The sequence below is a fragment of the Alligator mississippiensis genome, chromosome 2, assembly GCF_030867095.1.
Source record: "Alligator mississippiensis isolate rAllMis1 chromosome 2, rAllMis1, whole genome shotgun sequence".
NCBI lineage: Eukaryota > Metazoa > Chordata > Crocodylia > Alligatoridae > Alligator > Alligator mississippiensis.
In genome coordinates, this window is record NC_081825.1 from 219,358,007 (window position 1) to 219,382,774 (window position 24,768).

At 41.3% G+C, this 24,768-nt stretch overlaps 1 long non-coding RNA gene across 1 annotated transcript in view; it reads right to left on the bottom strand.

The window, feature by feature from the left end:
- Positions 1 to 300: 300 nt before the first annotated feature.
- The window catches only part of LOC132248743 (uncharacterized), a 49,517-nt gene continuing 25,049 nt past the window's right edge, over positions 301 to 24,768 (bottom strand). The window contains exons 3-5 of the long non-coding RNA XR_009460095.1: positions 16,693 to 16,794; positions 15,275 to 15,310; positions 301 to 2,588 (exon numbers count right to left, since the gene is read on the bottom strand). This is a non-coding gene — a long non-coding RNA (uncharacterized LOC132248743). The remainder of the gene's footprint in view (positions 2,589 to 15,274; positions 15,311 to 16,692; positions 16,795 to 24,768) is intronic.

Sequence of the window (24,768 nt, forward strand, 5' to 3'; positions counted from 1 at the left end):
CCAGATACATATCTTTTTCTGTCCACACATAACCTGTTGTAACTGATAATATTTTTCCTAAAATATTTCATGTAGAGACACCAATTTTGCCATAATAATATTAAAACATCATTACCTTGTACATTGTAAAGAATCTTTCCATATTAATTACCCATATGTTGCATGAAAACACATCTTTAAGCTTTGATTTTTTTGAGTATTATTTTAACAAATCACATATATAAAACATTTTCCATTTTATTTACCATTTTATTGAAGAGAAATAGAATTATTGATCGCAAATGCTTTTGACTTGTATAAATAGCAAAAAAAAGTGAGTGTCAGAATATAAGGGCATACTGTAAAATTTTTTTCTATATGAGTTATAACAAGCAAGTCTGCTCTTGGAAAAGTAGTTAACAATTGTTAATTGTTATTATTTATTATTTTCCCTGCACAAAAATGTAGTTGAGGTTATTTTTTAATCAGTAAACTGGCTTCATCCATTGTTTCTTCCAATAGTTCACTTGTTAATATAATAAGAGAAGGAAGCTATTCTTTTTCTTTTCTTTAATTATTTAAAATTCTTTTGTTCTTGTTAACTGCAGTTCTATAATTGGTACTTGGTTTTTGAAATCATAGATCAAGGTTGCTCCTTTATTTCCAACCATGACTAAAAGGTGGCAAGAACACTATCTTAGAGGCAACATGTGGAAAGAAAGGAAAGCCTTATTTTCTGTGCTGCTTCTTCAGGGGTGATGAGAGGCACATCATATGTTATTAGCATGGGTCATCAATATATTGCCACCTTACCATCCTCAGCTGTACTCATTGATATAGAACCAAAGTTCTGCTTAACTAGAGAAAAGTAGTGGGCATATGGTGCCCGCTTACCTGTGCTGTTTATGTTCTCCTGCATGCATCAAGACTCACAGTTATAAAATTGTCTTCTCATACTATCATATTCCTGCCAGTATTTTGCTGTGAATTGTGTGTCTAATTTCTTCCGTAAGACTGATATAAGATAATATCTTGTCATTATTTTCAAATGGTATTTGTTTCACAAGGGGAAAATAGCACTGATCAGTGTTAAGCACTGTATTCTTCCAGTACTCTAGAGAGGTTTGTTGGTTTGTTTCTTTTCTTCATTCCAGCTTCATGGTATCAATACTGTCCTGCAGTTCTCTTGAGAAAGTGTAAAAAATGTATTTTTTTAAAAACTTGAAGTCTGATTATCTTGTAATTTCCTTACATAGCTTTCTACTGGGGATAAATCTGGTCTAAACTGCCTCTAGTTCTTGTGATTTTGTACAGAAGTGGCCTGGTCCTGATTTTGCTTCAGTGGAAGTACATTGATTTTCAAGGAGTTACTCCTAATTTACATAGATGTAAACATGGGAGAATCAAGCCTACTCACTTTACTTCAAAAAGATGCAAAATTCTTGTTTTACTCACAAATTTCTCTTCCAGATTTGTGAGAGATTCTGTCACCCTTGGTCATGATAAATAACACTTTCTGCCATGAGTGGTGCTACTGGTTTCAGTGCACCAGATTCTCATTTACAGTAAATCCTCCTCATACCATCCTGGCAAAGTAATTTCTTTCTAAAATAAGACTTTTGACTGGTGTAAAAGGACCTGAGTCTAAATCTGATACAATACATCTACTAAGGGAGTCAGGTACTCAATAGGCCTGATCCAAAAGTCCATTTAAAATCAACACCAGTCTTCCTATTCACCTCAGTAAATCTTGGCTCAGTCTCCGTGTAAAGGTGACAGAATTGAATATACATTTCAATCTATTTCATCTATTTCCCCCTTACGTCTTTGGTGAAATTAGGAATGTTAAAAATAATGGTTAAAAACATTAGCTGTTTCTCATTTTCTACACACTGGAAATCTCTGGATTATTTCCTATGATTTTTTCTCATTGGCTGGTAAATAGATGATACTTCTTTCAGTCTTATTAAATGTGTGACATCTTTCGATATATATAACCATTTTATCTCATCTTCTTTGATTGTATCAAACATAACTTTTTACTGGGATGCATAACTACAAGACATTTAGCCTGCACTGTCTTCCATGATCCATATGAATATCAAAATGTAACTATCAAGTAACTCTGTCTTTTTCTTTGGGATAGAGAAACACACTGGAGAAAATCTAATATTCCTCAGAGAACTTTCTCTTGGATTATTTCTATTATGTCTATTAAAAATAAGGGCAGGCCATCCCATCTATGTAAATCTTTTATTCCTTGGAATCATTTCTTAATTTTTTATAGGAATAGTGGAAAGTTAGCTTTGTTCATACTTCCTATATATCTCAGTCCCCTTTGATTCTCTTCAAATATATCCATAATACCAGTATTGTCTGTTTTCTGCTGCTTAGCATTGTATCTTCTGTTTTCACGTCATTTATCTTATAGCCAAGAATTGAGCCATATTCCTTTATTGTTCTGTCTAGTTCTGGAATTGATCTTGAAGTGTTTGAAATATACTGTAAAACATCATCGACATAAAAGAGAATTTTTATGTAAGACATTCCCTCTTTTATCCCCTTTATTCTCTCTCTTTCTCCGGTGCTGATGTCTGTCAGTGGTTCTGCTGAATAGCAAAAAAGAAAAAAAAAGAGAAAAACTTAGCACATATACTCCATGATAGATGGTATTAGAATAAGTCATGGGGCTGCAGGTAGTTTGTTCCCCTCCTACATTTCTAACACCTCCTTCCTCTAGTCCATGCTCTCCCATTTTCAGAATGAAAAGCTGGGAAACATGGAGCAAATCTTCAGCTCACAAGTTCCCCCTGTAGTAGAACTAACGTGGTTCCACTACACAATTTGATGGTCATTGGTAGGTAGTATAATTAAGAGGGGGTGACTGGGTTAATAGCGCTGCATACCCTCTTTGGTGGAGGGGGGACAGGGTGCAGCAGATGCTGACTGGCTGCCCTGCTGCTGCCCCAGGCACCACCGCTGCTCAGGGTGCGCCACCGACTGTTATACCTCTGATGATAGTGTGCGGGTCTTGTGTGTTATACCACACACCGAAGGGGTGAGGCCAAGTCTGTCACTATCTTCAACCTTGTGGCAAGGCCACACAGAAACTGGCTGACACATATATGTGGAGGGCTCTATTGATTTCAGTAAGAATTTAATCTGCAGAGGAACTTCAGGATCAGTCACAGTTGAATGGCTCAACTAAATTGCACAGCCTTATTTATATTTTTACTTAATATATTTCCCTCAAATTTGTTGAAAGAAATTATATATATAAATGTATATACATTTATATGTTTATGTATACACATATTATTTATATACAAATAAATAAATGCAAAGTTCTGCTGGACTACATAAAAGACAGGCCAATAATGACGATGGAAACCCCTTCCAAGCAGCTTCCAGGCCAGCTGCTGCTCTTACATGTTTTAGAGCGTGTCTGCACATAGCTATGACATTGCTATAGCACAAAAGGAAGTACTAAAGCATGATGAAGTATGGGCAGTTACTGCACCATGCACACAGTGCATGGTTAGATTTTACCGCTACATCAGGATAGCGGCACACTACACCAGATGTAGCTAGTGCTCAACTGCAGACCTGTGTAATCACTACATTGCCATAGCACGCCATATGGTGACATAGCTCACTGCTAGGGCAACATGTAGATGCACCCTTATAGTATATTAGAGTCCAGTGTGCTTCAGCGTGAGAGCATAAAAGAAGTCTCTATATAATGATGGCCACTGAACACATATTTCTCTCAGTGTTCAAATGTTATAGCAACCAAGTGCCTAAATAACCATGTTCAATGACCTTCAGAATTTCTCATTTCATACCTACAATTGTGCTGGTCTAATTAATACAGTGAGCTGCTGTATAACATCATGATTGGAAATGGAAACAGGTAAAATTGTGTTTTTACACAATTTATAATTTAGACCAGAAGTTTCTTTTCTCTCTTTCTCTCTCTCCCCCTTTCTCTACCTTCTTTCATGAGAATGGTTGAACCCCAACCAGGATTATGATGGATTTGATTTCATAGATTTCATAGATTTCATAGACATTAGGGCTGGAAGAGACCTCGGAAGATCATTGAGTCCAGCCCCCTGCCCAAAGGGCAGGAAGTCAGCTGGGTTCATAGGATCCGAGCAAGATGAGCATCCAGTTTGCTCTTGAAGGTGTTCAATGAAGGCGCTTGAACCACCTCCGGTGGCAGGCTGTTCCAGACCTTGGGGGCTCGGACAGTAAAGAAATTCTTCCTTATGTCCAGCCTGAAATGGTCTTGTAGTAGTTTATGACCATTCGACCTAGTCGTCATCCCTTGGAGCGCTCTGGTGAACAAACGTTCCCCCAGATACTGGTGGTCATCCCTGATAAACTTATAGGTGGCCATCAGATCACCCCTGAGCCTGCGCTTTTCCAGGCTAAAGAGCCCCAGGGCTCTCAGCCTGTCATCGTAGGTTCTGCTTCCCTGACCTCTGATCATGCACGTGGCTCTTCTCTGGACTCTCTCAAGCTTCTCCACATCCTTTTTGAATTGTGGAACCCAAAACTGGATGCAGTACTCCAGCTGCGGCCTCACTAAGACCGAGTACAAGGGGAGAATGACGTCCCGGGATTTGCTTGAGAAGCATCTATGGATGCAAGCCAGTGTTTTGGTCACTTTACTAGCCGCAGCATCGCATTGCAGGGTCATGTTCATCTTGTGGTCAATGATGACCCCCAAGTCTCTTTCTTGCATAGTGTTAGCCAACATAGCACTGCCGAGCCTATAAGCATGCTGCGGGTTTTTCTTCCCAAGGTGGAGAACCTTGCATTTATCGGCGTTGAACACCATCAGATTCTCGTCCGCCCACTTGCTGAGCCTGTCCAGGTCAGCCTGGATCACCTGCCTGTCTTCTGGTGTGGATGCTTTTCCCCAAAGTTTGGTGTCATCGGCGAACTTGGTCAGTCCGCTTTTGACTCCAGTGTCCACATCATTAATGAAGATGTTGAACAGTATGGGTCCAAGGACAGAGCCTTGGGGGACCCCACTGGTCACAGGACACCACGATGAGTGACTTCCATCAATTACTACCCTCTGGGTCCGACCCCGGAGCCAGTTTTCCAGCCAGTGGATCATGGAGGACCCAAGGCGACAATTGGCCAGTTTCTCTAAGAGGTGATTATGGGAAACCAGGTCAAAGGCTTTTTTGAAGTCAAGATATATGATTTGGATCCAGATCAGATTACTACTTCCTTTATCCAACTCCAATCTGAATTTTTCCTAGAAATTTCTAGATGACCTATGAATATCTAAACACAGCTCCTTTAATTTTGCCTGACTTATAAAAAATCCAGTCCTTAACTGCATGTGTAACACACTTAAGTGTGTATGATTGTTTTCTCATCTATTGACTGGGTAAGGTATGGAAGCATTTACAAGCATCTTTAGACTTATTCTTTACGTTACATGGTACAGATATGAATGCATTATGTTCATTACCCACTGACAACCCATTGCAAGTGTCATTTTACATGGGAAAAGCATATGAAATTTGAATTTATTACTGGGACCTGGCAAAAAAGAAGAAAATATTTGTAGTCTCATTTATTACTCTTAATTGAATAGAAACTTAGAATTTTAGTATTCAGAGATGGTTTATTTCCCAAATTATATAGCAGATGTAAGAGACTTCTACCAAATATATAGGCACTTAGAAAATGTGCTATGTGGAAATTGGCCACTGGATACTTTTGGAATATATTAACATGTAGATTTGTAGAGTACCAGGGAGTACACCTACACGTTCATTAATGTACTTTTGCTAGTGTGCATTAAATTTAGTACCTTCATTGTGAGGTACTAGAAAAGGTGCATTAGACTATTTTAATGCTCATTAGTGAAAGCTTGTGGTTTTTTTTTTGTGATGCTTTAATGAACATTAAAATAGGCTAGTTTGCATTAAAGTGCACATGTAGACATGCAGGGAGTCTCAACCATAGTCCAAATCATTATCTCACTATGTTCACTCCTAATATTTGGGGTCAGTGGGAGACCAGCAGGCAATGGAAGAGTCCCTGTTCCCCCGAGCACTACCGGGGGTAACAAGGAACAACGGCCATAAGTTGACTGAGAATAGACTCAGGCTAGATATCAGGAAGCACTACTTCACAGTCAGGACAGCTAGGATCTGGAACCAGCTTCCAAGGGAAGTGGTGTTCACTCCTACCCTGGGGGTCTTCAAAAGGAGGCTTGATAATCACCTAGCCGGGGTCATTTGACCCCGGCTATCTTTCCTGCTCATGGCAGGGGGTCGGACTTGATGATCTGCTCAGGTCCCTTTCGACCCTACCAACTATGAAACTATGAAACACACTTTCAAAAACTAGAGCTTAAAAGTTATTTATTTCCCTTGATGGGGGGGGGGGGAGGATAAGAAATGTTTATGCTCTAGACACCTGAAATGAAATCCATGTTCATCAGAGGGAGGTGGGGTATGTTGGGTATGCACAGAATATGGGCATGCAGGTACTAAGTTTCATGGGGTATGCAGTTCTGATGTTGTGTTTTGTGAAAGCTTGGAAACTGTCAGAGAGCTTTGAAAATGCTGCTGGAAGGGTTGATGCTCATGAAGTCAGAGGTGCTGCTGGGCAGTTGTCTTGATAGGTAGGGATGGATGGAGCCTAGAAGAAAGCTACTTTTCCGCTTTGCACTGTGCTTGGCTCCCCCATACACATGGTAAGAACTGGCTGCTCACTGCAAGCGCTGGAATTGGAAATAGCAAAGGGCCAGCTGGGATGCTTTTGGGCTTAAATCATATCAGGTATTATAGTAACATAGCAATACAGTTGCAAACTTTATCACAACTGTGACCAAAAACACCATTGATTTGGGTAATATAGCTGTTCTTTACAAGAGAAAAATCCATTTCTGGATAGTGGGGGTAAGGGGAGGGAGAATGTTTTTATTAACATATAAATATGATTCTGTTTAGCTGCTTCACATTGTTCTGTCTGGCTCCATGGATTTGATTTAAACAGGGCTGTTAGGAAGCTCAAGCAGGAAATGAAATAGTGGTGAGATAAGGTTTATCTGGATGAACAATTTCTGAGGCGCTATGGGTACAATGGCTAAGCCATTGACTGGGAAGGTTCTCTTTCTAGGTGCTAGCCAAGAGCAGTTTTGTTAAGGCTGTATGTAGCTTAGAGATCAGAAGAAGAGCAAACAATATAAAACAGGTAGAGGTCTGTCACTTTGTGGAAGTGCATATGGAAGGGGAGGAGGGCAGAGAGCACAAGAGAAGTTTGCTTCTGACTGGTGAGTGTAAGCTGATGACATGGCACTAAAACCATGTTTAAATTTGGTTGATTCTTGATTCTCACAAAGCCAGAACTGAGGGCTTTTAAAAATATGTTTGAGCTAATACTGCTGAGACAGAGACATATATGAGCCGCTTTGTCTTATATTCAGTATCCACTTATCATGATACGTGGAGATTTCAAGTGAGCTGTTTAGGTCAGCTCCTACTTTGTGTGGAGATGTACATACAGGACCATTAATACCCTTTCAGTAGCTGCACATCAATATACCCTGCTGAGTTAATGTGTTTGATTCATTCATAGGCTCTCAAGGGCACATGTTGAAACATAAGAACCTAACAGGCAGTGAAGTAGTGAATTTGAAAAGATGAGAGGCAGCAAACATTAGACAGTAAATGTGCTTCATTTTGAGTTTCCTGGATAATCACAGCTTGGAACAGAGCTGTTGAAATATTTTAAAATGTTCTTTAGATTGAAAGCATAGCTTGCGAAGCATAGACAATCAGATTTAAAGAGGTCAGCTGAGAGGTGTCATTTTTTATAACAAACCAGAGAAGGTATTTTACAGATAGCACCTTTTATGCTACCTTAAGAGAAGTGGAGCAATGCAAAGATAACACAGTAGCTTGCTGCTTGAGTAGAACCTTATCTTCATTTTGTTTGTTTTTTGTTTTTAAGATAAATTTGCTATTGGATTATTACTGTGTGTAAGTCATATGCAAAACAAGCTACTGAACATGGGACTGTTTCTATTACTCACTCTCATGGAAAACCAGAGCATGCAAAGCAACATACTGGGCCTGTGCTTGGAACCAGCAGGATTCATTCATCCACTACATTCATTTCAGGAGGCCATGCATTTTATTGCCAAGTTAATGCTCTAGCTTTTCATAATGCAAATAGAACTGAGCGTGTCAGGGAACACAATACTGTTTTAGCATACACTAAGCAGATCCCTATTAATAATAGGCTCATATCCCAAGGCAGATTTGCTCTGTTTAATTTTGTTTGTTGCAAAGGAGAGGTTAAATCTAGATACATTATTAAGCAGATAAAGCAAATTTTTATACAGTGCTTAAAAGCGCAATGTCAGTTCCTAGGAGATTTCTTGCTCTGCATAAGCAAACTACTTGTTTATTAAATGGATACAGCCTTGTGAAGTAGAGGTAGGTGATTTTTTTCATGTTCACCCAGACCATGCAATTTCCCAAATCTTTGTGTAAATTTTGGGTCAACTTTGCCAGTTAGCTTAGTTGAAAAAAGGTTGGTTTTTTTTGATGGGGGGAGCTAGAATCATTGATGGAAGGGGCAGCTCCTCCTATATGACACTTAAGTGGTTGGACCATTCACTCATGACATGGAAGCCCTGGATTCAATTCTGTCCTTTGTCCAAGGGGATTCAAACCCACAATTTCCACTTCCCAAGAGTCTTCTCTTGTCACTAGGCTACTCTAGGGTGGGTTGATAAGGCATATTCTCACTCCCTTCTGTGGAGGTACTTTGTATACCCTTTCACTACAGGAGAACCTGGAACCATGTGTCCCATTTCCCAGGGAACTTTCCTAACCACAGTCTATAATGTCAGGCTGACTCTCTTAATCTTCATCTCAAGTATTTTAGTGTAACAGAAGGGACTGAGTGCACCTGTCTCCAGAACACCATACATGCAGGTGTTTAAGTCACTCACTTGGGAGATAGGAGATCTGGACTCAAATTGATGCCCCAAATAAGGCAGAGAGTATATTTGAACCTAGATCTTCTGAGTATCTTGATAGATCTTCATAATAATAATTATAGTAATTAGATATAATTTTACATCTTCAAAAGCTTTACAAATGTTACATAGTTAATTGCAAATAGCACACTAAGTGGTGTCAGACCTCATCAGTGTTTGGGTAGACCAACTTCAAGGATCTAAAGGAAATGGCCTATCTTTACCCCATTCTTCCCTGAGCCAGTACTGAGCTAATGTTCCAGGCTTGATTTTCAGAGTGAGATTTGGTCAATAAAGAAAGGTAAAGAGCCCATATGCATTGCCAGCCTATTTGTTTTTTGTCCTTGGTTTTATGGCTGATTGTTTCTCTAAGCACCTTTGAAGGGGAGATTTTAATACTTGTATATTGAAATACAGCAGGTGTGAAGCTGATGTTGCATGCATGGAAGCTGCTTCTGATTTGCTTTCATGCAACTGAGTCTGAATTAGGTCCATCACTACAGGGGGAAGAGGGGAAAGGAAAGAAAAAGACCAGTTAGACCTTCAAAGTACATGCTGATTCAGAAACTATGCAGTTCTGGCCAGATCAATGACAGCTTGGGTAATCTATCCTGGATGGTAAAAAACAGACTTCCTACAGCAGACTTGTTCTAAAAGGCTAGGCTCATGTTCATCATATACACTATGATTATCTGGATAATAACCTTTCTAATGTAGCAGTCTTGAGAGCTTCTCAAGCTTCTCAAGTACTCAGTACAATAGTGAATAGTCCGAGCAATTTGGGAAAGAGAAGCCTAATGGCTTTTCAACCTATTTGTTTCCAGATAACAGCAGTTAGGTTGGTTGAGCTTGATTTCCCACATGGCAGAGTTCACTTTCATTCTTACTTCAGAGCTGAGCTGTTCTATAAACTCTTGGGCTTAGTACAGACATTATAGCTTGCAGTTCAGAGGGTTAGACTGAGTTAAAAATGGCCCCTGATCTGAGATAAGTTGGCATAGAGGGAGAGGTGGGCAGGATGGAGGCTAGTGGGGAGTTTGGAGGATTGGCAGGCTGGTGGGGTTGGGGGGGCTGGGAGGGTCAGGGAAATAGCAATATCCACAGGACATTGGTGTAGTTTGGGAGGATTTGGGGGATGGGGGGGCCAGTGCTGTCTGTGTCAGGGCTTGAGGAAATGGGGGGGAGGGGGAGGGTTAGCAGGGTCTAAGGGGGTTGGTGAAATCATGAGAGGTTCTTTGATTCCACCAAGTCCCCCCTGCCTGATCTCTCCTTCCCTTCCCTAATGCTGCTGAGCTGCTCACAATCCTGCAAACCACTTCTAAGGCTGGTTTTACTGGTATCCACAGGGAGTTGGGGGTTTGGTGGGATTGGGGGGGGGGGGCTGAGAACCAGAGGCTATTTTAGCATCCCAACCTCTCCCACCCCCAGAGGAACAACTCCCCCCTGGCAAACCCACCCCGCTGATCCTGCCCTCACCTCCCCCACCCTGACTTAACTTCAATTGGCTCCTGGCACTAGGAGCAGCTTGCAGGTTTGCGGTGGGTGGAGGGCTTGGGTGGGGCTGGCTAGTCCACAAATCCATGGTTGGTGGTGGGGAGAGGGGGCAGGTTGTCCATCTGGGGGTAGAGGGAGAACTGGGGAGGGGGTGGGTGCTAAAAATAGCCCAGTTCTTTGTGGGTGGGGGATAGGAAAAATGCGGCCTTAGGGCTAGTGGCTGAGCTTTCCCAGCCTTGGGGCTGCACTGTGAATGTGCACAGAAGTTCAGTTAGATCAGTCTACCTGTACCCGATCTACCTTAGTGCACCTCTGAGACATGGTTACATTAGATTGGGTCAGCCATTTTTTGATCGATCTAATCTTCCTGGAACTTCTGTACAGTTTGCACTTAGATCAACCTAAATAGGGATCTAAGTGTAAGGTCCACATGTAGGTGAACTAAGTTAGATTGGGTGACCATTTCAAATGTGACCTAACTTACCCCTAAGATTCTTGAATGTATGTACATACCCTTAGAGATCAATTTTTTTCTCTACTAGCAGGTAGACCATTTCTGCGAACATGAGGCATGGCATTTCATACCTTTCCCCTAATGACGTGCTTTGTATTTGCATGATCTTAAAGAGACAGTGCTAGCTAATCCTGTCCCCCTTTCCCCCCTTCCCCCTGCTTTTTAAAATCTCTTTTAGGCTTTTAATTATTCTCTGTGGGCAGATAAAGGCCATTTTATTTTCCTGTCAGTTTACATGAAGTCAAAAGATGGATGTTATCTGTGGCTTCATAAAGTTCATGTCACATTGTTGCTATGCTTTATTTGTCAAAATTGCATAGCTTGTGACATCCAAGGTTCATAATATATTTCATAGTATTCCCTGGGAGTGCAAGAGTCTTAAAATGAATCACATCTTACCTCTTCCATATGCATATGTAAAATCTCACTGAGGCTAATGGTAGCTCAAGACACATATCAGGGGTGAACAGACATCTAAGATTTTGCAAGGCCTGGGGTCAACACTAAAACAGTAGAAAAGTGACAGCACACCAAAATAAACAATCTCTATCTTGACTTCCAGTATTCATTAAGCTGCACACTTTTAGTATGGAGCTAGAAATAGTCAACAAAAATCATTTTAATGTGAAGTTGTTACACTATCACAGGTACAGGAAATTTGTACTATGACAACTTTGAACTTTTTATTGAATGCTGATACATCTAGTAAAGAGTACAACCCCCTCCCATTCTATATTTAAACCAGTATCATGTATTTTCATTTTAATTTAATCTTGGTTATTCTGTTGAGTTAAATCTCCCTGCTATGCTCCTCTATATGGTGCGTTCAGTCCTCTAGAGCAGTGGTTCTCAACCTTTTTTTGTATCAGGACATTTATAAACATCAATGGCCAGTTCCAATCCAATGCCCTTCACTCCTGATCTGCTGCCCCCAGGCCTTAGCTCCCCATCTGTGGGGCATAGGGTGAGTGTGTGGGGCAGGAGAGGGGTGTGTGGGGCATGAAGCACCCCTCACAGGCTGGAACTCTGTTAGTCTTCAAGGGAAAAGCCACGGTTTTCCATGTTTTTCTTTTTTAAAGGAGAATCCATTTCTAAAGTTAGTTTGTGATCCATATTCTTGCAACCCACTTTTGGGTTGTGACCCACAGGTTGAGAACCACTGCTACAGGGGGATGAGCAGCTACTCATGGTATTAAGTGCCACCCATCCCCACTGACTTAGATGGCAGGTGCTTAGTATTGTGTAGAACTGAGTTCTAAGTCCAATGCAGATGCTGCTAACTTTCTAATAGTATCTGTAAAATGCCACTGTGTGCTGCCTAGAAGGAACTCTAGTGTCTTGCAGTACTCCCCGCCCCTTAATAGCAAGTACTGTGCTTTGGGCCTGTTTTTGGAATACAGTGGCTGATTTCTAGTAGTAGAGTCAGAGAGGTAGTCAAGCAACTGTCACAAGCCTCACAGTTTTTACAGCATAGCTCTGAGATTCGTGAATAAATGAAACTCCCAGCCATCATCATCATTATTATTAACAATACTACTAATAATAGCAAAACTACTACAAATCAGTAAATTGCTAGCCCTCTTAGTTTCAGAGAAAAGTATGAAAACAGAAACTTTAGTGCTCCAAAACAAATAAAAAAGGACTCCAACTTTACTAATAGAACACTTGTTCTTTTAAAGTCAATCTGATGCTTCTTGAGTCCTGACTCATATGTTTTTAATGCTGTTGGTTGGGGAGCACTGAAGCTACCAACCAGCTTCAGAGCACTCTCTTGCCTTTGTGCTATTTGTCAACTACTACCTCCTACTCCAAAACTCCACTGCTCTCCTCATTAACCCCTCTCATTTGTATTCAGAGATCCTTGCTTGAAAAGCAAATCATGGCTACTATGGATCCCTATGCCCACAAACATCTTTCTCCCTTCATTTCATACTCTCTTCTTTTCTTTTCACTGTATAGGTGCCCTTTCACTTGCTTTTTTATCATCTGATTCTATGCGTTCTTCCACTGCTTTATGGTTTGTTTACATATCTTTGTATTAGGGTTTTGATTTGACTCTCCCATACCAACTCCAGCGAAGTCAGTGCAGTTGCATCACTATAAATCCAACAGGTGTGTGACGACAGGTAAGATTCAGGTATATCCAATGTCCTTTCTTTCACTTTTTTAACAATATGTGGCCTCAGTTGTCACTAACATTTCTAGGAACATTTCATTCCAGATGGTAATTTCCACCAGTACCTACTTTGTTTGAAAACCATCTTCTATTTAAAATGGGTATCAGGCATGCTTGTAGGACATATATATTGCTACAATTTCTCTTTTCTCTCATTTTGGAACGTGCACCTCACCCCACCACTCATGCCAGTGTTTTTGGATGATCCATCCTGTAGAATACAAGCCTGGGGTACCATATCTTGCTATGCTCCACTGATCAAGTGTGCATGCCTTTTTTAGTGCCTGCCTTCTTCATTAGGACTCTTCACATAGTATGTTAATTGATAGATTTATGGTGCTGAGATGATTAGAAATGTCCTGGCACACAAAATCACCCTGATGCTGAACTATTTGTTTCTAATCACATTTCCTTTCTTAGTAAAAAAATGGTTTATTCATATTATTTCTTCTTTTACTTTATTATTTTCCTTTTCAAAGTAAATGAAATACTACTATTTCTGCAGTTCTGAAAATGAAACCAATAGGTGTATTTGTTAACAACAGCTTAGATAGCCTTGAAAGAAATAAATTTTATGTCTGTCCACTTAAAATGTTTTATTTTAGGTTAAATTTTGTATTGTCTATCTGAGTCCTGGTGGTGACTTCTAGGGAATGTGAAAAACTAATGACTTGTTACATTCCTTCTGGAATGACGACCCTTTGTGTTGATAGAACTCCCTTAGATGTGATTTCCAGAAGTGCTGAACACATAGTTTCCACTGAAAACAAAGTGAACTGTAGAAGATAAGTGCAACTAAAATGAAGACTCAAGGCGGGGAGCCCTAAATGGGAGCCTCTCAATTAGTGGTTCCTTTTGAAAATGTTGCTTGAAATTTTCCAAAGTTACTAGTCAGTTTGCTGGCTCCACTTTTACATGCCCTGTTAGATCTACCCTAGAGAGGCCCAGCTTTTAGATGACTGATGTTTAGCACTCTGAACACTGAGCCTTTTTGGTATCCAAAGTTGGGTACTTAATAACAGGTATGCAAAATTAATAAGCACTTTGTAAGTACAGGCCTCTTGGTCTTATCCATATTGACACCATTCCCCACCCCCTGAAATACTGTATAACAAAATTATAGCATTATTATTTTTGTACCAGTCATTCTAGCTATAAGCCAGTTGAGTCAGACTCAAAATACAGGAGAACTTCTTTTGCTTGTGCCTCCTTTAATTGCATTGCTTTTAGCAGGTAGTTTACAGCAGTGTCAGTGGTCTCATATAGTAGATATATATCTATATCTGCTCCATGTAGTTCACATAATTTGTGCACTGTTTCTCATTTATTAAGGTAAGATCTTTTGAAGTTTATTGCAGTTTGGTTTCCCAGTCAGAATTATGATAATCCAAAAAAGGAAAAATGGTACAGTCACCTTAAATGACTGAGAGGGGGGAGAAATAAAAAAAAGAAAAACCAAAATATGTGAAAGGCCCACCAGACCTATGGTAGCTATAAAACTGAGAATTTAATCTCCACAGTCCTTAGGGATGAACTGCAAAGAGTAAATCCCATGATACTATCCATGTAATAGTGTGTATTTCAAAAGCTGAAGGATAAAAATAAGAGAGAGATTGTGTGTGTGTGTGTGTGTGTGTGTGTGAGAGAGAGAAAGGGGAATGTGTGGGAATGGTAAGGAGTTGGGAACACTGAATTTAATGTCAAGGAAGTGTAATATTAACTGTATTACAGAAAGGTTATTCAACAGCTATATTTCATGGCCCTAAAACCAGAAATAAGGAGGTGAGGGTGGGGAAATAAGGGACTGTAATTTGTCCCATATATGCCAAAACTGAATAGGCAAGCTTAATTCAAGATGTGTTTATTTCTGCATAGACTGAAATTTTATAAAAGCCAGTGTAGACAGATGCCTACAAGGGATCTAGTCTTGCACATAATATTAAGTGACCCTCTTGACTTCATTGAGACTAATCCCTGAAGGTTTTCAAAGTTGGGCCTTACAAATTTAATTTCACAATTATGAATTTATGTGGTTTCTTAAAGAGGGAGAAAGGCCAGAAATACTTAAGAGGGATTACTTCCTTACCTTGCCCCGCTAGATTTCAGGAAGTAGCTGGGCCACCTGCAACATGCAATAAGTGCTTTTGTGAGGCCAAAAAATGTACTGCTCTTAAGATGTTAAACTATTTGGTGAGAATGAATTTTTGGCTACTCTAGTCAGAGACTGGATCTGTGCCTGATTCTGCAGAAGACATTTTAGTAATTAATCCACAGAGATACCTAGGCAACTAATTGAATTCACAATGGGACATTTTTTGGAATTTTATCAATGCCCAAGAGTGGTATAATTTGGCATGACACATCTGCCAGTTTGACTGAAACCAACACCTGTACTGAACAAGTGAACGTTTACTTGTCAGTAAACCTGTCTTATGCTTTTCTTTTAAGAGAAGAGTAGAAGAGCCTATAATACAGGATTGGAAAAGTCCAAAGCCTTACCTAAGAAAAGACGACATTATCGAACATGTTTCTACAGCATTCTTGCAATACAAACAAACAGATAAATAAATACAAAACCCTAAACAAGACCCAGAAAAAGCAAACAAAAACCCTGCAATAAGGAAAATAAGTAAAGGTAATTAAACCTGTGGATTTTGAAGGAACTAAGGGTACGTGTACATTGCAATAAAGTGGGTGGTGGTTGTGGCATGGATAGGTGTGACCATGTTGGTTTTAATCTAGATTGCTCTGGTTGCATTGGTGCAAACCACAGTGAATTGTTAGCAACTTGACTATCCACGGTCTGTGCTGTGAAATCTATGCTCCTTTGTCTTCATTGCTATTGTTATCTCTGTTACTTAGATTATAGCCTGCATCCAGTACCTGTGCTGCAATCACAGAGTTGAAATTAATCCAGATTTCCCAGTGCCTGACCCTTTTATGCACAGGAACTTGATCTTAAAGTTCATCTGAACAGAGTGGATTTTTTGTCCCCACTGTTGCAGAGGAACAGGTCCCCAGTCAAGGTCCTCATCAATTTATCTTTTGGGAAAATTCTTTCCCTAGACCAACTTGAGCAATTCAGCCTCATGCGCAGAAAGAAGAATTGCCAGGTTCAATAAACGAATCCAGTGGTGCTTAGTCTTTTTGCCCGTGGACTGGAGGGGTGGTGCCTGGTGCCTCTGTGGGCTACACCCAGCCAGTGGGCCTGATCTGACTGTGTGGAGGGTGGAGGGAGGGAAGCAGCCCAGTCCTGATCCAGCTGCATGGGGTAAAGGGGACATGGCTCAGGCCCAGTCTGGCCATGCAGGGCAAGGGAGCATGACCCAGCCCTGATCTGGGCCTGTGGGGCACCCCTGAACTAATCCCACACTTCGGTATCCAAGGAAATGTCTTGCATTTTTCCTCTAGTTTTCCAGAAATTCAGACTGGTAAATAATCCAGCAATTACAGTGTAGCATTGCTGTGATGTTGTACATAGAATGATTGACCAGTTGTGCATACCTTGGATAGTAGCAAGACTCTCTGCAGTTTGCTGATAGCTTGTGATTACACATAATGATCAGTCCTGTAGGGGTTTCAAATGAGGACTCTGAGAAATTGGCTCTAAAAGCAAAAGAAGGAACAGTTAACCATGCTGCTTCGCCAGTCATAATTCAATAGGATTAGGTAAATTAAAGAAAGCAGGTGTTAGAAGCTTATTAATATTACCGGTTTTACTGTAGCTTGTAGAGCTTAGGTGTCAAACATATGGCCCATGGAGCCCTATTGTTTTGTCCACAAAACAATAGGGCTCCATGGGCCCTATTGTTGAGGGGACAGCAAGTTGGAGGTGGGGTGAGCAGGGGTGGGGCTCACTGAAATCTGGGTAGGGACATGGGTCAGTATTAACACCACATATTAACAGTATGTGTGCCTTGCTTCAGGCCTTCTGTGCCACCATATCTGGATCTGGCTCATGAGGAGCCCTATAGTCTAGATCCTATTCATAGATTCATAGATGTTAGGGTCGGAAGGGACCTCAATAGATCATCGAGTCCGACCCCCTGCATAGGCAGGAAAGAGTGCTGGGTCTAGATGACCCCAGCTAGATGCTTATCTAACCTCCTCTTTAAGACCCCCAGGGTGGGGGAGAGCACCACCTCCCTTGGGAGCCCATTCCAGACCTTGGCCACTCGAACTGTGAAGAAGTTCTTCCTAATGTCCAATCTAAATCTGCTCTCTGCTAGCTTGTGGCCATTATTTCTTGTAACCCCCGGGGGCGCCTTGGTGAATAAAAACTCACCGATTCCTTTCTGTGCCCCCATGATGAACTTATAGGCAGTGGTTCTAAGCCAGTATTCTAAGCCACCTTCTGGATGCTGGAGCCAGTGTCAGCCTGGTCAGTATCTAGTGGGTAAATACTGTTACAAAATTTAATATTTTTGGTCACTGCTGGCAACTAAAATCAGTTACAGTTGGTAGCAGGGGTTGAGAAGCATTAACTCCTTTGCTGTTAGCTGCACCAATACAGTAACTCTGGCAGCCACAATGAGAAGCTCTGAGGGACACATCCAGAGGTAGGTTGTCTGAGCTGTGAGAAGCCACACAGTCTGGATGAGGTCAGGAACTCAACTGAGTTTGATACCCCTGTCTTAAATTATTCATTCATTTAGCAGTATGTCTAATATGGACAATACAATAATAAAGCACAGGAAGCATGTTAAGCATACCTCAAAAATGACACGCATTTATTAATTTAAAACAGCTAAAAGCTAACTAATCATTTACTAGATTACAATAAAAGTAAATTTCAATAACTTGTTTCAAGTAGAATTCTACTGCCTACTTTATAGACATGTGCAAACTGAACAGGAAAAACAAACTGGGAAGCAACCACAAGAAAAATATGGGAGGAGGAACATGGCAGCCGGGGCTGCTCTGACCTGGCTCAACATGCTATGCTCCTGGGGATGCCACCAACATTGAGGCCTATTGTGCTAGTCACTGTACATATATCTAGTAAAAAACAATTCCTACTCCAAAGATCATACAGTGTACATAGACCTGACAAAGGTTGTGTGAAAAGTTATATTATTATCCTCCTTTTATAAGCGTGCAACTGAGGTACACAGAGATTGAGTTACCCAGGAAGTGGGGATGGCAGAGCCAGACATGCGTATCTTTACACATGCCCCGGAGGTTTAGGGGGGGCACTTGAATTAGAGCGGCTCCAAGAGCTGCTCTAATTAAAGCCCCTGCAGCATCTCAAGTATTCAGTGTCCCACACTACAAAATGGCAGTGGAGGGGCTTTAACTAAGGCTTGTTTGACAAGCTTTAGTTAGTGCCCCCATTGCCATTTTGAAGCGCAGAGATGCTGAATACATGAGGTGAGGAGGATCCTGGAACATGCTAATTAGCACGCTCCAGCAGGCTCAATTAATCAAGTCTGTTTTGATGTGCTGTAATTACAGTGTGTTGGAGCAGTGTCCCTGCATGTCTACAGGCACCCATTGAGGCCAAATACAGACATTATACTTTTACTGGTATAAATTATTGGAAACTGGTCTATACCCATAACAGAACTGAAGTTTGGTGCACACAGACTGGTTCAAAAATGGCAGGCCCCCACAAAGGCAGATGTGTGTTCTGTTCACTACCAGTCTAAACTGTGCCACTTAGTGAAAACTGCATAACTGCCTCAGGCTTTCTGAATGTCTATACCTAGCTTGAATGTATTCATCCTGAGACACAGTTGAAGCCCTTAAAAACAAATTCATCATTCTCGTTACAGAAGAGTGGCCTGCAAGAACAATGTGCCTAGCATAAGCTATTGGGATTGAACAGCTGTCTGTAAGAAATACAGAAAGAAACTGCCAAAACATTTCTTTGTTTATGCCTGGCTCTCAATTCTTCTATATCCAAAATGACTGGGAACTTAGTATTGTTTTAAATAAAAGCTTCAATTCTTCAGTAGCTGGGGGGGAATCACTGGGAGGCAACAAAAACATGTTGAGGTCCACAGGTGGACAACAGTTCATAAGTAATGTAGCACAGTTACACTATCATTCAGTGTCTTGGATGTTTTATTCATGCCAGCTGATATCTATGTGATCCTTGTAGCAACTGGGGATTCCTCTGGGGAAGCATTGCAAATGGGAGTCATGAACAATGATTTTGTCCTAGTTCCACAAATAAATATTGAAAATAGTCCAGTGAAAGTGGATATTGCATTATTCAATTTTAAATAACAACATTATTTCACTATCATGAACAGATTGGGATAAAGGCAGAACTAACAACAGTGGAATTAGAAGGATACTGGACTTAGGCATAGCATCACAATTTATCGCAGTTGGCAAATCTTTTGTACTTTACCAGTTACTAAGTATATAAATGAAGAAAGGTTTTCCTTTATAAACTTAGTACTTGTTGTGGAAAACACTCTAGGCACATGGCATACTGTTACTTGTTTTCTCTTAAAACAGTGGCAGAACAGAGGTCTTATTTCTCCTAAGAGCTAAAAACGGAGTGAACAGATGACACAAGTAACTATGACTAGGGACCAACTCAATCTGAAATTTTGTGGATTTCATGGAAACCACAAAATTGGGAAACGTCTGTGAAAACCATGAAATAATAATAATAAACTTACTAAAAATAAAATGCTGGCTCCCAATGGGAGCCAGCGGTCCTTACAGCTTTGCAGCCTGCTGGAGTGGGAATGGGAGCCTCTGGCGTGAAGGGGAGCAGCCAAGATGGTGGCTGCCCCCCTTCTCCTCACTGCTGATTGGCTGAGAGGGCTTCCCATTGCATGGCCCCACCCCTTTCTGCCACTCAGGGGTAAGGGTGGGGCTGCATGACAGACAGGTCTCTTGGCCAATTAGCAGTGAGGGGCAAGGCTATATGATGGACAGCTCTCAGCCAATCAGTAGTGAGGGTTGGTCAATCAGATGCATGGAAGGATCCCACCACATTAAACCCATGTGGCAGGGCACCTACAGTACCTGCCACTTTAAGGTTTCAAGTTGTCAGTGAAGCAGCCAGCAGGTCAGTGTGCTAGCCTCATTAAGGAGGACCCAGGGATTGGCTGAGGAGGCAGAGCAGCCTCCATTTTAACCTGGGTCCTCAGAGAGAGAAGCAGCAGCCTGAGCTGAGCAGACAAGGAGGCAACATCAGGCTGAGTTGCTCCTGGAACACCTTGTGGGTAAGGGTAGGAGCTATAGAGATGGTTTGGAGGCTCCTAGGTCCTGGCCATGACCTGAAACTTCATCCTGATGGGGAAGGGTAGCCTGGTGGGACTCCTTGTGGTGTGGGAGTCCCCAGGAAATGCCAGGCTAGTTACCTCCCCAGTGAAAGGCGAGGAGAGGCACCTGAAAACTCTAGCCGCTGCCTGTGGGTGGGTTACCAATAAGAGACCTGGGCCAGGCATGCCCAGAAGGAGACGCCTGAGCCCAGTGTAGTGGGGCCAGGCATGGTGTCAGCCACCTGAGCCTACAGGGAGAGAGACCCCAGTATTAGGGGCCAGGCATGGCACAAGCCACTTGAGCACCACAGCATGCAAGATCCCAAGCAACCCAGAGGTGTTGAGTGAGTGAAGTGGCCCAGAGTGGGGCTGAGTTTAACCCTAGTGATGGGGCAGAAGGCCCAGTAAGGGGTTGAGTGTGTAGAAGTGGCTCAGTGAGGTGGCCGGAATGTAAGTGGCCCAGTTGGGGGATGACAAAGATGAGTGGCCCTAGGGAGGGGCAGAATTAGTGGATTGTGAATAGAATTACTGGATGGGAGAATACAGAATACTTGATAAAGGATGGAAGACCTGCTGTGTGCACCAGGAGGGAGGCCAGATGCTAGGCGTAGAAATATCTACAAGGCACGGGACATGTGTAAAGGGAGGTTGGAGCATGCACTAAGGCCTGTGGCATCAGGAGGTGAGCAATGGGCAGCCTCCTGCCTTAGAAACAGCAATCATATTATTTTTCATCAAGGTGTGTCAGGAGAGTGAGGCAGAGGTTTAGCCCTGAACAGGCAGATAGCTGGCACTGGGACCCGGCCCTAAAAGGCCAGCCTGTTACAGCCCGTGAGAATGGTGGCCAGCCCTTAGATTGGTGAAATCAGCTGCCTGCCTCCTCGATTTCACTAGGTCCCTAACTATGACTGTTTTTCTGAACAAAAGCCATTTTGTTGATGGATGATATTCATGACCCCTTTCTGCACCTCTCAGTGACTACTTAGGTAATCAAGTTTTTAAAGCATTTTCACACATATCAGCATTCAGTATGCTAGCGTATGTAAAAATATTCATGAGAATATGTTGCAGTAGAAGTGTTCTCAGTGTCATTTTCAATAAAATCTTTATTAATATTCATAGTGAGTTTAAAAGGTGTGGGGAGAACACTCCTTTTCATATAGCTTTGGTGTCCAATCAGGGTCCAAACTCCCCCCCCCCCCTCCAACTTGGCGTGATGTAGATGACTGGGTATATGGAGCAAATTACAAAAAGAACTACAAGAACTAGAGAAGGTACAGGGAAGAGCAACAAGAATGATTAGTGGTATGGGGGGCTTCCGTATGAAAAGAGACTAAAGAGGCTAGGCCTATTCAGTTCAGAAAAATTGACACTTAAGGGGGGACATGATAAAGGTTTACAAAATAGTAAATGGCAAAGACAAAGTAAATAGAGATTTACTATTTGCTTTATCTCATAATACAAGAACTAGAGGTCACAAAATGAAACCAGGTAGTAAGTTCAACTAGTAAATCGTATGTTTAAAATGAACAAAAGGAATTTCTCTCTCACACAGTGTGTAATTACAGTGTGGAACTCATTGCCACCAGAGGTTGTGGAAGTTGATAGTTTTGCCAGATTCAGAAAAGGAATGGATCAATTCTTGGAGGAAAGGGGAATTAGTAGCTATTGAGCATGGGAGCTAGGGATACAGCCTCAGAATTAGAACTTCCTAGGCCTTAAATATGAAAGACTGCAGTTGAGAGGAACAGTAGAGAAAAACCCTTGCCATACCCAATTCGCTCTCACTTTCAGCATCCACTCTCTTCCACTGCATGACATGGGATACTGGGCAAGATGGACCTATGATATAACCCAATGACAATTTGTATGTTCTTATTATAGATAAAAAATAGCCATGGTGACCAAACAACACTTGGTTCACAAGAAACCAAAGAAGGCATTTGCTTTGTTGATTAAATTCCTGTCTTTAAATAAAAATATTAATCAAATATGCAGTAATATAAACCTTGCATTTAGCCTATGCGATAACTGAATCTCAGATGTTTTAGGAAATGCTAAGAACCCTGGTCATACCCAGTTCACTCTCTCTTTCAGCATCCACTTTCTGCCACTGTTGGTGTGTCTACATATGCAATTAATGCAAAGCAATAAATTATGGTGCATATTGCACTGGGGTTTATTGCTCCTGAGTTCAGTGTTTACAAGTATGCCCAGGACTGCAGCATGTTGAGCTGGGTTGGAGCAGCCCCGGCTGTTAGGAGACCTGAGGGGTCAGCCTGGGCCTGCTCCAACTTGGCTCAATGTGCTGTGAAGGGGCTGGCTGGAACATGAGGGTGCTTCAGTGCAGGGCTAGGTGGCACACAGCCTTCAGAACCTTGTGCCCCAGCCAGCCCCATCAACATTTACATATGCATTGCAGATATACACAGTTGTGTATAAACAAGTACTATCCTTGTGGAGTAAATTAGTTTACTCTGGCCTAATAGCATCGTATGTATAGACGCTGATGTTTTACTGCAAAGCCAATTAATCAGCTCTGCAGTAAACGTCTCGTGTAGATATGGCCACTGTAACACAGGATACTAGGGAAGATAGACATATGATTTGACCCACAAAATGGCAGTTCTTCTGTTCTAAATGTGCACCTTTTGGACTTGTGTGTCATGTTCTTCAGGAAGCAGCAGCAAAATCTTATACAAAATCCTTATATTCACAAAAAAGTAGGTTGCTAGCTTGAAAGCAGGCAGTTTGTCAAGTAGAAGTTGCAGTTAAGCAGAATAATTTACATATAAATTAATCCATATTAGCCAATATGAATCATTTGGCTCTGTTAGGAGAATGATCATCATCCAATTGCTCTGCTCACCTAATCCAAGAGAGTTTATAACTTTAATTAGAGTATATGTTCTATAAATATCCATCGTGATCACAGCAGCTTTGAAATAATCATGTCAAGACTAAAATTACTGGGTCCTGTGTTTTAATTTCTTGGAGAAGGGTCCAGATCTGCATTTCAAATTCCTACAGAAGTTTGGGACTGGGGAGAATGATATGTATAGCTGGGATTTTGCCTCAGAACAGTAATAAGAAATGCCGGACTTTATTTGCTGGTACCAGTGACAGAATCTATATCCAAGTGACAAAAGTGAAGCTCAGTTTCACCAGATATTAATCTTCCCAGATCTGGACTCCAGTTGCTACTTAGGAAACTGCAAAATTACTGGCTTGGCGCAGGGAGTTAAATTTCTTGGGGCACATACCTTTTAAAGGATGGGCATGCTTGGGTTAAGTCAATGCTATTTTGAGGAAGGAAGGGCACTATCTACTGGATATATGTACCTGATTATCCCCAGGTGCCCTAAAACCTTCTGGGAGTGCCTGGTTTCATTATATAGGACCCTGGCATTTCAGGGTATAAAAGTAACCCTGATCAATCTCAACTAATTTGCTGCACTACATGCAATATGAAAAATGCATAGCATTAAGGAAGAAGCTTTCCTTTCTTTTTATTCTCTCTCTCTGGAGTCAAGTTAAAATGGAATACAGTCATTAAAAGGTTATCTAGTGTAACAACCTAGCCAGTAAAAGGTAGAAGCAGAAGGCTATATTCCTCTGTGAGTTGTTTTATGAAGTATCTCATGGCTGACAATCAGTGAACTAAATCCTTCGACAAGGAGAGATTTACAAGGACTTGTCTACAGAGACAAAGTGTTTCTACAGACTTCAGGCAGCACTGGGACCAGGGATTAGCAGAACCGCACATAAATACAGCTTACAGCTACAGAATGCCACAACTGGGAGCTTTCAATAGGAAACTATGTGTAAATATGCCTATGGAAGCAGGCTTTAAATACTGATCATGAAATGTATAGGTTTTCAATTGTTTCACTGGCCTTTGGATTAGCGATTTAAAAGCTGTTTTCCTTCATTAACTCAAAACACTTGATATATGTTTGTAGAGTTTTGAAATCAGATAACTTCCAGATATCAACCTTTCAAGAAGGCTCCCCTTCTACAAAGTCTCCCACTTGGGAAATTCCAGCCCACCATGCCACTTTGTGGATCATGGTTGGTTAAGCATTGTCCTGTGCTCTGGCATATGACTACCTTCCTGTGCTTTTACCCAGGGTGGGTATTAAAACATTGATAAAACTTTTAAATATTACAAGCTGTTTAATATTTAACACTCAAACAATACTTAATTAAGCAATAATGCTCGGCAGGCAGCCCATTTCTGAATGGTTATTGCATGCCTTGGGTGGTATTACAAAGGAAAAGCCTGAAGTCTGATTACCTTTATTTACCACCTCACAAGTGTTGTAATCAACTACCACAGAAATACACTGCTTGA